The sequence below is a fragment of the Callithrix jacchus genome, chromosome 17 (assembly GCF_049354715.1).
Source record: "Callithrix jacchus isolate 240 chromosome 17, calJac240_pri, whole genome shotgun sequence".
Classification (NCBI taxonomy): domain Eukaryota; kingdom Metazoa; phylum Chordata; class Mammalia; order Primates; family Cebidae; genus Callithrix; species Callithrix jacchus.
The window spans coordinates 56,420,190-56,435,859 of record NC_133518.1 but is presented as its reverse complement, the minus strand read 5'-3'; the positions used below and the strand labels follow the sequence as shown (position 1 = coordinate 56,435,859).

The following is a 15,670-nucleotide window of genomic DNA, read 5'->3' as shown; positions in this document are numbered from 1 at the left end:
GAGCCTCTGTTTTATGTTCTCTAATTTTATATTTTGAAAATGAGATTTTTTGATTTTATTATGTCAAACTTTTGTGCATCAAAGTCAGTCTTCATAGGAATAGCAGTTACTACTATTGTTTGTTAAGTAGAGTTTATTCATATATCTCTTCAGTACTGTAGTTTGGCCTTTCTGCAAAACCAACAGGTTTTTTGTGGATAATCATGTCTTTACATTCTACAATACTATTAAGAAAACTGAGGGTGAACAAAATAAATCTAGTTTTTAAAATTGAGTAGTCCATTAAAAAAAATAATACTAGACAAATGGGCTTTTCAAGTCATGATTGCTTATGGGAAGCAAATAATGATGCTAACAGGTTTTACTGGGTGACTTTTGTGGTGCACTGCTGGGAAACCTTTCATTATTGAGATACTAAATAACATTTAGATTTGTAGTGGAAAAATATATAACTCTCCTTAATGGTTTGTCAGTGTGTATGGTGACCAGTGTAATTAGTCAATGGTAAGCTTTCATTTGAAACATTGTAGGTTTTTTTGGTCTTCAGTAGGTATTATCTTTTATTAAACAGTTTTTATAACAAACTATTTAGACATTATTGAGAGGATCAATGAAAACTTTGTTGGAAGCAAATATTTTCTATAATTACTTGATTTTATTTTTAAAATTTCAACATTTGATGGTACTGAGAAATTACTGATATTGTTGTGATAATGACATTGTGGTTATGTAAGAAGAATCTATAGTTTTTGTATAAGTATGAAGTAGTGAAATAGGTCTGGGACAGTTGAAACAAGTATAGCAAAATTTGATAATTTGTTGAGTCCGGGTCTTCTGTCTGTAGGGTTTTATTATTCTATTTTTACTTATTTTTTATATGTTTATAAAATGGTATTATAAAAATCAATTAGAGATTACCATGGCTGGAGGAGGAGCATTGGGGAATGATTGTTTAATTGATGCAGAGTTTCTGTTTGGGATGATGCAAGGTCTAAATATAGACAGTGGTAATGGTGATACAGCATTGTGAATGTACTTAACATTGAATTGTACAATTAAAAATGGTTAAAATGGTAAATTTTATGTTATGTATTTAACAATAACCAATAAAAACAGTTACATTAATAACAATAATCCCTAAGAACAATCTTCTTTTAGGAAAAACTTTTGGGAATATGGTAGTGGGTGGGAAGAGAAAGAAAAGGAGGGCGTATGATAAATTGGGTGCTGGCTGTTGTTAAGCTAGTGGCCAGGGAAGTAGTCTGACCTTTGGGGCTAACTCTCCAAATGTGTTGGAGGCCACCTTCTCTTTTCCCTTTCCTATCTTGTCTTACTAGCTTCCTACTTCAGTGTGGAGAAGAGGAAGAAAGAACACTCTTGTCCTTTCAGCACTCCCTTAGTGGGGTTGAAATCTAGACCAGTATTCCAGTGTAGGTTAGTAGTTTGTGAGCTGTTTCATGGGCTGCTATCAGCATTAAAAAAAAAAAAATTAAAAATATCAAATGCATTCTGTAGAGTAAGTGTAAATGTGGTTATTATAAAAATTTTGTTTCAGTTACATATGTATGTGTATGGTATTGTGATGTAAAATATATTCCTTAGAGTGGGGCATTTTTTGAAAAGGAGTAGTATGGAGGATATTGGTGGCCACCTAATCCCTAGAAAGCATTTATCAAAATTTGTACAAAGAGGCTTAGATTATAAATAATTCAGCATTTCACCCTATTTTTAGACACTACTCACATGACCAGGAGGAGCAATTGGCCAGGAACATGTGTGACAAGGCTCTTCTATCAGCATGTGATGAATAAGCCATGTACACGGTTAGAGGAATGCATGGGATGGTGGCTTGAAGATGCTCATGTCATTTTAGGGCCTTTGTTTTGGTAAGAAATATGTATTAATTGGTAATTAGGAACTTTTTGAGGTAGGTCCTTCTTGTAACTGTTTATTTGCAGAACATGACATATAATAGATGCTGAGTAAAGCTCTCATTATATTTACACAAGTATTTATGTTAATATGTGAAAGTTTGATAGTATTAAATAAAGATTATTTAAAATATTAGCTAGAGACTGTCATGTTGCTTTAGCCCTCTTTTTTTTTCCCGAAAATAATTTGCTGGTTTATTTTTAGCTTAAAATCACTCTCATGGCATATTTTTCCAGAGAAAGCAAGGGAGAATAGTTAATAGAACCACACTATAGAGTGAGACAAGAGTGAGCTGAAATTTTACTTCTACTGTTTACTGGTTAGGTGGCTTTGAAAAATTTTGCAACCTTTTTGGATTTATATTTCCTCACTGTGAAATTTCCTCTGAGAGTTTTACATAAAATGAAATGATTTTTATAAAATGCCTAGAATTTTATGCTTACCAAGTACTTGTTATATCAGGTCCTACTTTCTTCAAATCTAATTCTTCCAAAGCCTATTTCTTAGGCAAGCTTTTTGCTTTAGTTTTGGGATTGTTGGGAATATAATTTTTCTTCGATCAAGAACAAACAGATTAATAAACTTTGTTTATGTATAAAATAAAAAGCAACTAGTCCGGGTGCAGTGGCTCATACCTGTAATCCGAGAACTTTGAGAAGCTGAGGTGGGCAGATTATGAGGTCAGGAGTTCAAGACCATTCTGGCCAACATAGTGAAACCCTGTCTCTAGTAGAAATACAAAAGTTAGCTGGTCATGGTGGTGGGTGCCTGTAGTCCCAGCTACTTGGAAGACTGAGGCAGGCGAATTGCTTGAATCCAGGAGGTGGCGGTTGCAGTGAGCTGAGGTTGTGCTACTGCATTCCAGCATGGGCTACACAGTGAGACTCTGCCTCAAACACAAACAAACAACAGCAACAAAAAAACCAGATAGTAGATATTCTGTCTGCTCTACAAGTATCTCATTTTCTGAAATATTTTATGGACAGTGAATGAATTTTTATTTTGTCAGACTAACTCTGTTAAAGGAATTTCATATAATGATTACATGAAAAAGGAATTGAGAAGTACTATAATAATTGTTAATGTTGAGCTATTTACAAATCATCCCATTATTCCTTATGTTTGAGGTGGTTCTTTTCAACTTCGATATTTTATATTATTAACTAAATGAAATATGTTTAATGGATAAAGGTGTGTCTTTTCAGCTGATCAGTTGGATTTGTCAAAAGGACTGAATTTTGTAGATTTGAATGATAAGTCACTGACAGGAGGTCTTTAACATTTTTTTTCCCTTGGAACAGATGTCTTGGCCTGCAGTGACTCCATGTCACATAATCCTTCCAATTTTCTCCTCCACTAAGTAAGTTTCAAAAAAGTGACAATTTTATTGTAAGTGATTGACTGAATTCAGACAAATATTGCAGCTGAGTAAGGACTTCATTCCAGTAAGGAACACTTTGGTATAATAAAATGTTAGGTTCCTTGTTTTTACCTTTAAGAATTTATGCATGGTGTTCTCTCTTCATTTCTGTATTTAGAGCTTTTTTAATGTAATGAACTTTCTTCAAGATTGAAAGTTTTTATGCTCTACTGTGCTGAAATGTTATACTATTTCATACGTCTTTTTTCTTAAATGACATTTAAAAACAGTCAGTCAGGATTCATCCAGAAAATAGAAACCACTGCAGGTCTTTCAGCAGAGGAAACTTGATCCAGGAACTAGACAGATAATAGAATTGCTCAGGAGCAAATGGAACTCTGAGACAACTTGGTTATTAAAAACAGCAGGAAGCTTCTGTGCTACCACAGCATAGAAAGTGGCGATACCAGAGTATAGAAGCCAGGGATCTGTGGGGAAACTAGAGCCATAGCAGGGGTGCATCTTGGGAGCAGGGACATCAGAGGACTAGAGTTTTGGAAAAGACAGTTTCCTGTCAGGGATGCACAGGAAGTAGGGAGAGATGGAGGAGAAATACTCTGGTTTTTCTCTCTTTTGCTTTCTGCTTACCCATCATTGACTTCCCACTGGCCAAATCTTTGTCAGAGGTCAGGGTTGTTTGGGAACACAGTTGCCTGTGATACAGAGCAGTATAGGTTAAGTCTGGGGAATGGATCTGAAAACATTTAATTGGCTATCTCGACAACTATGTTACCATTGTATAATATTCATCAATAAACCTGTGTGCCTCTGTAGCACTAGCTATTATGAAAATTTTGGTGGGTGGGGGAACCTCCTTTTTTATTTTTAAATGATGGAAAGAATTTCCTGAAAGCTGATATAAGTTCAGCAATTTAGTTCTGTGAAAAGATTTATGGAGTAGCACTGTAATAGGTAAATGAGTTGCAAACAACCATAAACACCTGTTCTTGGTTTTGCAGTACTCATTATCTGCTGGAAGAGATAGATTAAAAAAAAATCTTAATTAGAATAGAATATATGATAAGTTAGAGATGGACACACATTTTTGTAGGAACTTGAGAGGAACAGTTGAGCCAGTCTTGTAGTTGTGGAACACTTTTGTCAGATTGGGAAGCTATAGCTGGGCTTTGAAAAATCAGTCAGAACTGGTAAAGAGAGTGAAAAGGACATTGGTAGAAGAAGGAAGAGCATGAGCAAAGGGACAGAAGCCTGAAAGAGTTTGAAATGTTTAAGAAACTTGAATCGGGTCACTGTTGCTGGAGCAAGTTGGTGGCAGATAGGACCATACATTGGAGGGGGAAAGTGAGGGAAGAGGCCAGGTTATTTTTATTCTCAAGCTGACAGGAGCTATTTGAAGAGGATAGGTAAATGACCTGATGATATCTATTTTGGCTGTACTTTTCCACAGTGTGAAAGATGAGTTCTGGTAATTGCTGTAGTGGAGGTAGTAGACCTTTTAAGAGATTATTGCATTACGATAGTCCCAGCAATGGAGGAGTGGTGGACATAAACTCTCATTGGTGTCTTTTTATGTCTTAAGTAATTCATTTCATCTAATGACCTCGTGGTGCCAAGCTTCTCAGCTCATGCCCTACTTTTTTTTTTTTTTTTGAGACATAGTCTTGCTGTTTCCCAGGCTAGAGTGCAGTGGCACTATCATAGCTCATTGTAACTTCAAACTCGTGAGTTCGAGTGATCTTCCCACCTCAGCCTCTGAGTAGCTGGGATAAACAAATGTGCTACCAGGCCTGGCTTATATTTTGTTTTTGTTTTTTGTAGAGATGTAGTCTTACTCTGTTGTCCAGGCTCGTCGTGAACTCCTGGCCTGAAGTGATCTTCCTGCCTCAGCCCCTCAAAGTGCTGGCATTACAGGTATGAGCCACTGTAGCTGGCCTCCATGTCCCACTTTGATAGATCCTTCTTTTATTTTATTTGAAAATTCAAAGTAGCTCTAACTTTAAAACAAAAATGGACAAAATGATGTTTTGTTCCCAAATTTCATATGCCTCCCTGTATGTACTGATAGTTGGTCTTCTTGAAAAAATCATTGTCATAGGGCTAGAAATGGGAGTAAGTCACAGACCTTGCTCTCTAAAAATCGAAACGGGAACCACTAATCATGATCTAGTATTCTCTAGAGTACGGAAAGAGTGCTTTGCTTTCCTGGACCCAGGTGACTCCTATGTTATGGAAGTGTGATATAATGCAGTAATTTCACAGGATACTGGGCATTGATCTCAAGTGAAATTTGAAATTTGAAATTTCACTTGAGATCAATGCCCAGTATTCCCTAGTGTAACTTCTGATATTAAAAGAGGGACAGATTTGCAGTATGACATTTATGTTTAGTAGATATACCTTTTAAAATACTCATCTGCATCTGAATGAGATCTACTTTACAAATTAATTTTAATGTATATTCTCTGATAATTCTGATAATACATATGAGGTAAGTGTTATTATTATTGCTATCTTTCTTCCCTCCTTTGGACATTTAAGTCTAGTTTGTCTTAAACTCTAGTGGAATTTCTACTGTATCTTGCATAGATTGATCAAGACAGAATTTTTGTCCTGAAGGATCATCCTATAATGTAATGGGGGTCAACATTAAGTCTTGAGTCAGGTTAGTTTCTGTTTCTTCTTGAGTCAGATTGTAACATTACATTTTGTTTTTATTTTTTAAGAGACGGGGTCTTACTATGTTGCTCCATCTCTTAAAAAATAAAGTATTAAGTCTTGGGTCAGGTTAGGTTCTGTTTCTTTTGAGTCAGATTGTGACATTACATTTTGTTTTTATTTTTTAAGAGATGGGGTCTCACTATGTTGCCCAGGCTGGAACTCCAGGGCTCAAGGGATCCTCCTGCCTCAGCCTCCCAAGTAGCTGGGACTATAGGCACATGCCACCATGCCTGACTTGTTTAGTTGTTTTCTGAAACCATTTTTGCAAAGACTATTCCTTGTCATGTGTGGTCAGCAGAGTCTCTGTTCTTTAGCTTGTGTTTAGCTAGAGTTGTGGAAAAACTGCCTTGAATGTCAGGAGGTGAAACAAAGAAAAAACAAATCAACCAAACCGAAGAATGTCTTTCCCAGTCTTTGCAGATTGGCTCTCTTTGGGGGCACTCCTTCAGTAGTTAGCCAGGCTTGCACTGAGCCCAGGAAGCAGTCCAAGATGGAAGCTTAGAGTTCTCACAAGTTTTTTCTGATGATGCATGTTAGTGTGCAGTCTTCCAAATTCCCCTTTATGCTCCTAATTTATCAAATAAATTCTCCCCAGCTTCTGGGCTTTAGGTGACTATTGTATGTTTAGACTAATCTTTTGTCTCAGGCATCTATGGGTTATTGGTTCTACTTGCCATGTTTTCAAGATGATTGCTGCTTTTCTAGCCTGAGTTCTTAGGTGAAATAAAGTGGAGCATCTTGCATCAGTCATTAAGGTAGCTTCTAGACAGGTCATAACAGATATACACAATAATTTCCAAATATAGTCTATTCTGCTCTCTCTGGAATCAGAGAGGGAAGACACTCAGGGAAGACAGCCTAATGCTGCCATTTGTACCAGGAGATGGGGCTAGGGCATTAAAAAATAAAGCTTTTGAAGTAGCCTTTCTCTTGATTCAAGATTCATTTGGCTATTGTAAAACTTCGACTGTTCCATGGTTTTGACAAAGCTGGTTCTTAAAGCTACTGCTTGTTTTTTGATATTTTTATGGGTAGAGAGAACTTGGAGCTCCCTACTTCACCATTTTGCTGAAATCACTCCCATCATGGTTTTGATTTGGATTTCCCTGATGACTAATGATGTTGAGCGTGTTTTCATGTGCTTTCTCGTCATTTGTTTATCTTCTTTGGAGATTTCTATATTCAGATTCTTTTCCTATTTTTTAATTGGGTTTGTCCTATCATTGAATTTTAAGGATTCTTTATATATTCTAGATACAAGTCTCTTATATATGATTTAGAAACATTTTTTTCCATTCTGTGGGTTGTCTTTCCACATGACTAAAGTGAATTGTTGAGTTGTCCTTTGAATAACACGGTGATTTAAAATTTTGAAGATACCCAGTTAATCTATTTTTTCTTTTGCTACTTATGCTTTTGGTGTCGTATCTAAGAACTACCTATGTTTAAAACTTAAACAGAGAAAAATATGTGAGTAAAGAAAACTGACAGGTCAGAAAGGAACCAGGAGAGGACTTCATCAGATAAATCAAGAGAGAGGTTTAAGTCGAGGGTGGTTAATTGCATCATATGCTGCAGAGTCTGATGAAGAACAGGAAGGATAGGAGCAACATAAAAAGTAGGATGTCATAAAGGGTCATAAATGGCTTTTGACACTGGGAATGGAGAGTGGTATATATAGCCAGTGATAAGCTGGTATCTGCTATTAGAATTACTATTGGGTACTTAATTTACTTATTTGACTTTAAAATGCTGATTTCAGGGCTCTGTGAGAAGTTGTGTGGAATTATGGTTAGGTGTCTCAGAGATGCTCTCCAGTATGCTTTATACTGTTTTCCAGTGGTCTTTGTTCTAGATGCTTTCTTGGTTGCCTGCTCAGCTTGAGCCCTTGTCTGAAAAGTGATACCCTGCTCCAAGGGTGGGCCTTTGCAGCTATGTAAGTGGGACCCTCTCATTCCCATTACATAGCTGTTAGGACCACGAGTAGGACTCTGTGCTAAACTGGGCTAAGTAGTTTTCAGCAGTGTAAAAATGTTGGATGGCAAAGATGCAAGTTTGATTCTGTAAGGCTTTTCCTCTAGAAAGACATGTAAAACTGAGGCTGGGACAGCCATAGCTAGCCTGTGGTCATAGAAAAACAGAGGGGACTGGCATGTGGAGAACAAAATGAAGCCCACTGCCAGAGAGGTCTAAGGTCTCTGAGAGATACAACAGTCTTAGTTCCTGGCAGCTTTGCAGTTCTGATTTCCAGACCCTTGTAAAGATCTGTTGTAAAATTCTTGTTCATCAGTTCTGTGGGAGATTATGATTTCTTTTTAATATAAGTTGTCACTTTGGGCTAAGCAACTTTGTGTGGGTTTCTGTTACTGGTACCCAGAAAACCTTGTGTAAGAGAGTGACACAGAAATGGTAATGATTCCACTGACAGAAGAGAAGGGAGTGAGGAGACAGTTTCCTGTGAGATGCTTATATAATTTTAACCTGTGATGCTGGGCAGTGACATTCTGAATGGTGATGATGATTTTTATGTGGATTTGTTTGCTTGTCTGTGACATACATTTAATTAGGCATGTATTTTACTTTGTTCTTTGGTGCTGGCTTTCAAATTTTAATAGCTTGTCTTTGTAATAAAGTAAAGACAGTTGGGCATTATCTTGTAGAATGGAACATGCACATTACCTTCAACACAATTCCACTACTGGTTGTGTGAGAAATTCTTGGAAGTGTGCTTTAGGAGATATGTTCAAGAATACTTCATAAAAACAGTTTGTAACACCGAAAACCTGTAAATACATCAGTAGGAGATAGGATGAATAAGTTATGGCATATTTATACATTGCAATGTTGTATAGCAGTGCAAATGAGTGACCTAAAGCCACGTGTGTACACATAGCTTATCTTAGAAACATAATATTTAATGAAAAAATGTGTGATACTGTTTTAAATGAGAAACTTCAAAACAAGTTAAAAACTAACCAATATATTGTTTAATCATACATAAATATAGAGGCAAACATTAAGGAAAAGTAAGGGTATGATTACGATAAAATTTGGAATAATGATTGTCTATGTGTGAGGTGGAACAGAAGGTTAGAATTATGGAGGAATATACCAGGAGCTTGAAGTTATTGGTAATGTCCTACTTCTTAGGTTCAGAGGTAAGTTTATTATGTTCATACTATTTTTATGTTTTATAACATCTGTATCTAATATATGTATTCTTTTGCATGTATCAGGTACTTCTTAATACAGAGTTAAAAACTTTTATACATAAATTTGGTATAAAATACCTTTTTAAAACAAAAATGAAATTTACAGGAAAAAGCTCAGCATTTCTATAATGGAAATAACCATTAGTATTTTTAATCTAGTGTTCTCTCAAGACTTCTCTCTTTATTGCCTCATACTACCATCTCAGCCCAAACTCTAGTGTTAGTTTTGACCTCATAATCCTAAGATTAATTTAGTGAATGCTGAGTGCTAGGGATAGTATAATAAAGTTTTTAATAACCATTTTCTTAAGGGTTAAATAAAACAGGCCTGGTACGGTGGCTTATGTCTGTAATCCCAGCACTTTGGGAGGCCGAGGAGGGTGGATCACGAGGTCAGGAGTTTAAGACCAGCCTGACCAACATGGTAAAACCCTGTCTCTACTGAAAATACAAAAATTAGCCAGTTGTGGTGGCTCATGCCTGTAATCCCAGCTACTCAGGAGGCTGAGGCAGGAGAATTGTTTGATCCCAGGAGGTGGAGGCTGCAGTGAGCCAAGATCGAGCCACTGCACTCTATTCTGGGCAACAGAGTGAGCAAAATAAAATAAAAAAAGGCAAAATAAAATAAAACAGTCTTTACCCTATCTTTTCCTCTCATTGTATCAAGTCATTCAACAAGTTTATTCTATTTTTATTAATCTATTTTATTTATTTATTTATTGGGATGGAGTTTTGCTCTTGTTGCCCAGGCTGGAGCAATTTCGGCTCACTGCAACCTCCACCTCCTGGGTTCAAGTGATTCTCCTGCCTCAGCCTCCCAAGTGTCTGGGATTACAGGCATGGGGCACCATGCCTTGCTAATTTTGTATTTTTAGTAGAGATGGGGTTTCACCATGTTGGTCAGACTGGTCACAAACTCCTGACCTCAAGTGAGCCACCTACCTTGGCCTCCCAAAGTGCTGGGATTACAGGTGTGAGCTACTGCATCAGGCCTGTTTTCATTTATTTAATCCTTAAGAACATGGTTATTAAAAACTTCATTATACTATCCCTAGCACTCAGCATTCATTATTAAATTAATCTTAGGATTATGAGGTCAAAAATAGGTGTGAGCCACCTTGTCGGGCCTATTTTTATCAATATATTTAGACTAATCTGTGTCTTTTGTTCCATAAGGTCTCTATCTTGATTTCAGGGCCCACTACACCTGTACTGTTTCTCGACTGACTTTGCTATCTGTATTTTTTTCTCTCCTTACTTTATTTTTACCGATACTGGATTAAGCTCTCTAAAACACTGCTTTGATCATTCTATATAGTTGTCCAGAAATCTGTAATGATTACTTATTACAAAATGTTAAAGTATACATTCTTTAGATTGGGCACAAGGCTTCAAATTATTTGGTTTTAATGAAGGGGCCTTCCTCATGGCTCCTTTTGGAGAGGACAGATACCTCTGCCACTAGCTGCTTTGCTGTGGGTTGTGGTGCGATAGGTGAGAGGTGCGGAAGGAGCAGCCTGTCTGGATAGTCTGACTATTCATGTTGTTGATAGCTTTAAGACTTCCTTTAGCTTCAAGTTCTTGACTTTTTGTACTTGCGCTACCCTCAGAGCAACAGCAACTCCTATATTTTGCAGTGATCTGTACAGGATTCTTTTTTTGTTTTTTTAAAGTTAAAATAAGATCTGTTCTGTCTTTCTGGTATTCTTCTTAGTTCGTGGCCTGCCTTGGCTTTTTAGTCTTATGTTAGAATCATTATGGGTGGAATCATTATTTCAATGTGTCATTAGAGGAGGTTCTTTGGGTGCCAGTAATAGAAACCGATACAAGATTGCTTATCCGAGTGAGAGTTTATATTAAAAAGCTATAGTTATCTCATAGAAGTGATAAGCAGGAATTACAGTTAATTTTTATAGGGAACTGAAAATCTGGAACTAGAGGTTGGGTACCTAAATTTCTGTGGATTTAGGGAGGGAGGGGAAGGCAGAATGTATATTTAGTGTACCTTCTTGATTCAGTCTGATTCTATTTTTAGTCAGTTTGTTCAATAGATTGTTTTACAGATAGATAATTTAGAAATAGGTATTTCTCTTGTGAATATTCAGTATTTACACGTATAGGCCAGCAATTAAAAGTGTAAGAATGATGAATCTTTGGTAAGTCATGATAGCAATCAAAATATTTTAAATGAGTAATTTAAAACTCTTGTATTCTCTTGAAAGTGTTATTAGGAAATGTGGACCAAGTATAATAATTTTGAAGCTTACAGGTCAAATAAGTTTTGTAGTTAGAATTAATTTATTATATTAATACCAATATGCATGTATGCCAAGAAAAAACGGACTAACAGAACAAAGGCAAAGAAGAAGGAAATATAATATAGATAATTTCCCTAATTTTAAGCTAGAGTTTTTATATTATAATTTCTTAGAAGTGGTACATTGGTACCTGTTATTCTTGAATGGTTCCAGTGACAGTCTCACTTTGGAAAATGAATGATTTATTTTATTGGAAAAACTTAAATCATCATACACTGTCAAGTTTTGGTAAGGATGTTTGGAACCCAGAGGTATTATAAGCTGTTGGGTGTGTAAATTGATAGAGTGATTGGAGAACAGGGGCAGTATCCAGTAAAATGGAAAATATATGAATACATATAACCCATCAGTTTTACTTTTGTATAGACCTTAGAACAGTGGTTCTCAACAGGGGCAATTTTACCCCTCAAGGGACATTTGGCAATGCCTGGAGATACTTTTTGTTGTGACACCGGGGGAGTTATATTGGCTTCTAGTGGGTAGACGCCAGGGATGCTATTAAACATTCTGCAATTTATAGGACAGACCCCCCCATAATAAGGAATTACCTGGCCCAACATATCAAGAGTTCTGAGGTTGTATGAAACTCTTTTTTAAGAGAAACTCTTACTTGTGAACAAAGAAACTTGTTCAGAAAGGATATGTGTTAAAGCATTGAAATTGTGAAAAGTTAGAAATAATCTAAATTTTATTAGCAGGGGAATGGAGTAATAAAATGTGCTATCTATATGTGGTTTGCTACTTGATAAAAGCATAGTTAAAAGGAACAAAGTAGGTCAATAGATACAATAATAGATCTCAGAAATTTAAAGAAGTAAAAGAATTTCAGTATGAGGTCATTTATGAAACCTGAAAAAATAAATGAAAAACAACTCTGTTATTTAAATATGTAAATGAAAATGTGGAAAATGAATTAGGAGGCCATATATCAATTTCATGATAGTGGTTGCTAGTAAGGAGGTGAAGAAGGGGATTGCTACTGGGGGTGGTGAACAGTGGGTGTCAACTTTATCTCTAGTTATTCTTTTATATGTACTTAAAGTGAACCAAATATGGTTTCATATTTATATGAATTTGAATGCATAATGTAAATGTCATTTGTTATAAATTTTAGTTGGTGAGAACATAGATATTTGTAATATTACCTTTTTTATAGTTTAACATTTCTCAACAACCAAAAAACAGTAATTGATCAACTTTTTGTGGTACTTGGTACAGCATGTTGCATGTTTTTGTTTGTTTTTAATTCTTCCTGTCCAGGAAGTTAACTGGGCTTCCTCTGGAGAAAAGAATATATTTTTATATATTCATTGTTTATTTAGTTTATGTGTATAACTGCGAAGAAGCTATTTTGACTGGCATTAACCATTAAATTTGTGCTTAATTGACAAAGGAGAAAACCATGATAAAGAACTCCCAATAACTGTTTCTTTTGTTTTACCCGATCTTTGTGTATTAGAATATATAGGAATAACTGGGCTTCCAGCAAAAACATGACAGATTTCTTCTATTTTGACATTTTGTTGCATTGATTTTGTTGATGTTGTAAAGGTATCTGATTAGTGTAGTTAAGTGATTCTTTCAGTAACTAGGAAATTAAATATAGGGATCTAAGTGATTCTAAGAACTTGACTAATAAAATGTACTAAAAAATTTTGTTAAGTAACATTTTTTGAATAAGTTACACTTAACTGTGAAAATTTTATAACTTATTGGAGAAAATGGATATACTATCATAGTGAAAGTTTTTTTTTCCCCCAGAGCACAAGGATCAGTTTTTATATGAGATAAAGTAAAAAGAAGTGGGAATAGTGCATGACCTGTAATTTTTTTTCTTAAAGTGTTATAAAGATAAGTATCTCAAATGTAATATAATTAAGTTATAATAACTATTCATGATATCTTTGAATTTAAATTATCTCAAATTAAATAACTTAGATGAAAATTATGTTTATAATTATATAGAAGTTTATAATTTTGAAGCAAAAAGCATTTACCAAAATTGTCCCAAAGTTTAGGAAGCCCACTAATTGAAATTTGAAAATTTGAAGCAATCTTTTGTTAATGATTTTTATTTACCCTTGTAGAGAATTTAAATGCAAAAATAATAACGGAAAGCATTTACCAAAATTGTCCCAAAGTTTAGGAAGCCCACTAACTTAAATTTGAAAATTTGAAACAGTCTTTTGTTAATGATTTTTATTTACCATTGTAGAGAATTAAATGCAAAAATAATAACTGATATCTCTTTACCTGTAAATGTTGGTCCAAGGGATGACTGAAAATTAATGACTTTTTTTTTTTTTTTTAAAGACAGGTCTTTCTAAAAATTTTAGATTAGATCTAATTTTTTTGTTAAAGGATTTTCATACAATTATAAGACTGGCTTAATTATAAAATTCATAAAGATAATTTAAATTCAGAGTAATTTAATATAATTTAAACTCAAATACATAATTATGCTTAGTTATGACTTCTAACTATTTAAGTCATATAACCTTTTAAGATAATTTTTATAATTAGGTGAAAACAAGGCATGCTTTATCTTCGGTTGATTTTCTTGCTAATATTTGCAGTTTGATACTAGAGTTAATTTTTAATTGTTGAAAAAGAGTTGTCTATAACATGGTTACAATTATACTTCTATATTACAGGATATGATAACATTGTAAGGATCAAGCATTCAAGAAATAAATGTTTGTTAAAAAGTAAAACATCTCACTTGGGTGTGTGTGTGTGTGTGTGTGTGTGTGTAAGTAAAGTTGAACCTGGGAGACAATCACTGATTAAACCTAGGAATTTATTAGATTAGCTTTCCTTCAAATATAAAATATGTGCTTTTTCACAAAGGCATACAGTTCTGGTTTGAACAGAATGGGTGAGAACCTCTAGTTGAATTCTTTTCAGAGCTGGATATGTGAAGAAGTACAAATATCAATGTGGTACATTCTTTCTAAGTATGAATTTTAGTGAGATACTATGGGGTCAAAAAGGAATTAGCACAGTTATTTTAAGATAATATATTTAATGTAGCAGAAAATTGATCACTATAGCACTTTTGGGTTCTATTCCCAGACTCTTGTATATATGAGGTCAGTGTCTATTGCCCCATTAATTTAGGGATGTTTCAGTGAGAAAGCTTGTGATTCCCTGTTTTATGATCTTAATCTTAACACTATCAGGGATTTCAGTTATTAGAATCTTCCTGTAGTAAGCTCACATCCTCTTTTGACAGATGTAGGTACAACCTCTAGTCTTTCCTGTCTATCCCCTGAAATTTTAAGCCATTTGCAAATCATATGATAAAGAGTTTTGGCTTTCTGCCTTGATTTTATTGAAAAAAAATTTGCAATTTGCTTTTACTTAAAAATCTTTTAAAGTATATTAATGTTTAATTAATCTTAAAAATTTGTGTGCTCATTTATATTTCAGGTAGGGATCAGGAAGTACAAGTGAAATGGTTCAGTTTTGGGAACATTTTCTGTATATGGATGTGTCTCATACAGGTAGGGATTTTTTTTAAAGCCTTTTTTTTTCCTTCACAGAAAAGATTTGAAGCAGCTAAGAAACATACACACAAATGTAATTATAATTGAGTAAAAACTCAGAAGGCACTATGGAATATTTTTCTTTTTCTTTGTATCAGAATGGATGGATAGTTTTTTTTTTTCATTTTTTAAAAATTTTACTTTAAATTCTGGGGCACATGTGCAGATCATGCAGGATTATTACATAGATATACACATGCCATGGTGGTTTGCTACCTCTATTCCCCCATCACCTGCATTAGGTATTTCTCCTAATGTTATCCCTCTCCAATCTCCCCACCCACTGCTATCCCTCCCCTAGTCCCAACCCCTAATAGACCCCAATGTGTGATGTTCCCCTCCCTGTGTCCGTGTGTTCTCATTGTTCAACACCCACTTATGAGTGAGAACATGTGATGTTTGGTTTTCTATTCTTGTGTCAGTTTGCTGAGAATGATGGTTTCCAGATTCATCCATGTTCCTGCAAATGACATGAACTCACCCTTTTTTATGGCTGCATAGTATTCCGTGGTTTATATGTGCCACATTTTCTTTATCCAGTCTATCTTTGATGGGCATTTG

The 15,670-nt window shown here is 35.0% G+C and overlaps 1 protein-coding gene across 50 annotated transcripts in view; it reads left to right on the top strand.

Moving 5' to 3' along the window:
• The window catches only part of TBC1D5 (TBC1 domain family member 5), a 562,606-nt gene that overhangs the window by 19,109 nt on the left and 527,827 nt on the right, over positions 1 to 15,670 (top strand). For 18 of the 50 annotated variants that reach the window (XM_078354362.1, XM_078354359.1, XM_078354351.1 and 15 more), the window contains exons 2-3: positions 5,132 to 5,224; positions 14,994 to 15,067. The exons of 13 other annotated variants lie outside the window; for them this stretch is intronic. The gene's annotated coding sequence lies outside the window, so the exon portion shown is untranslated. The remainder of the gene's footprint in view (positions 1 to 5,131; positions 5,225 to 14,993; positions 15,068 to 15,670) is intronic. 19 more of the 50 variants (XM_078354364.1, XM_078354360.1, XM_078354353.1 and 16 more) reach the window with 2 other exon arrangements.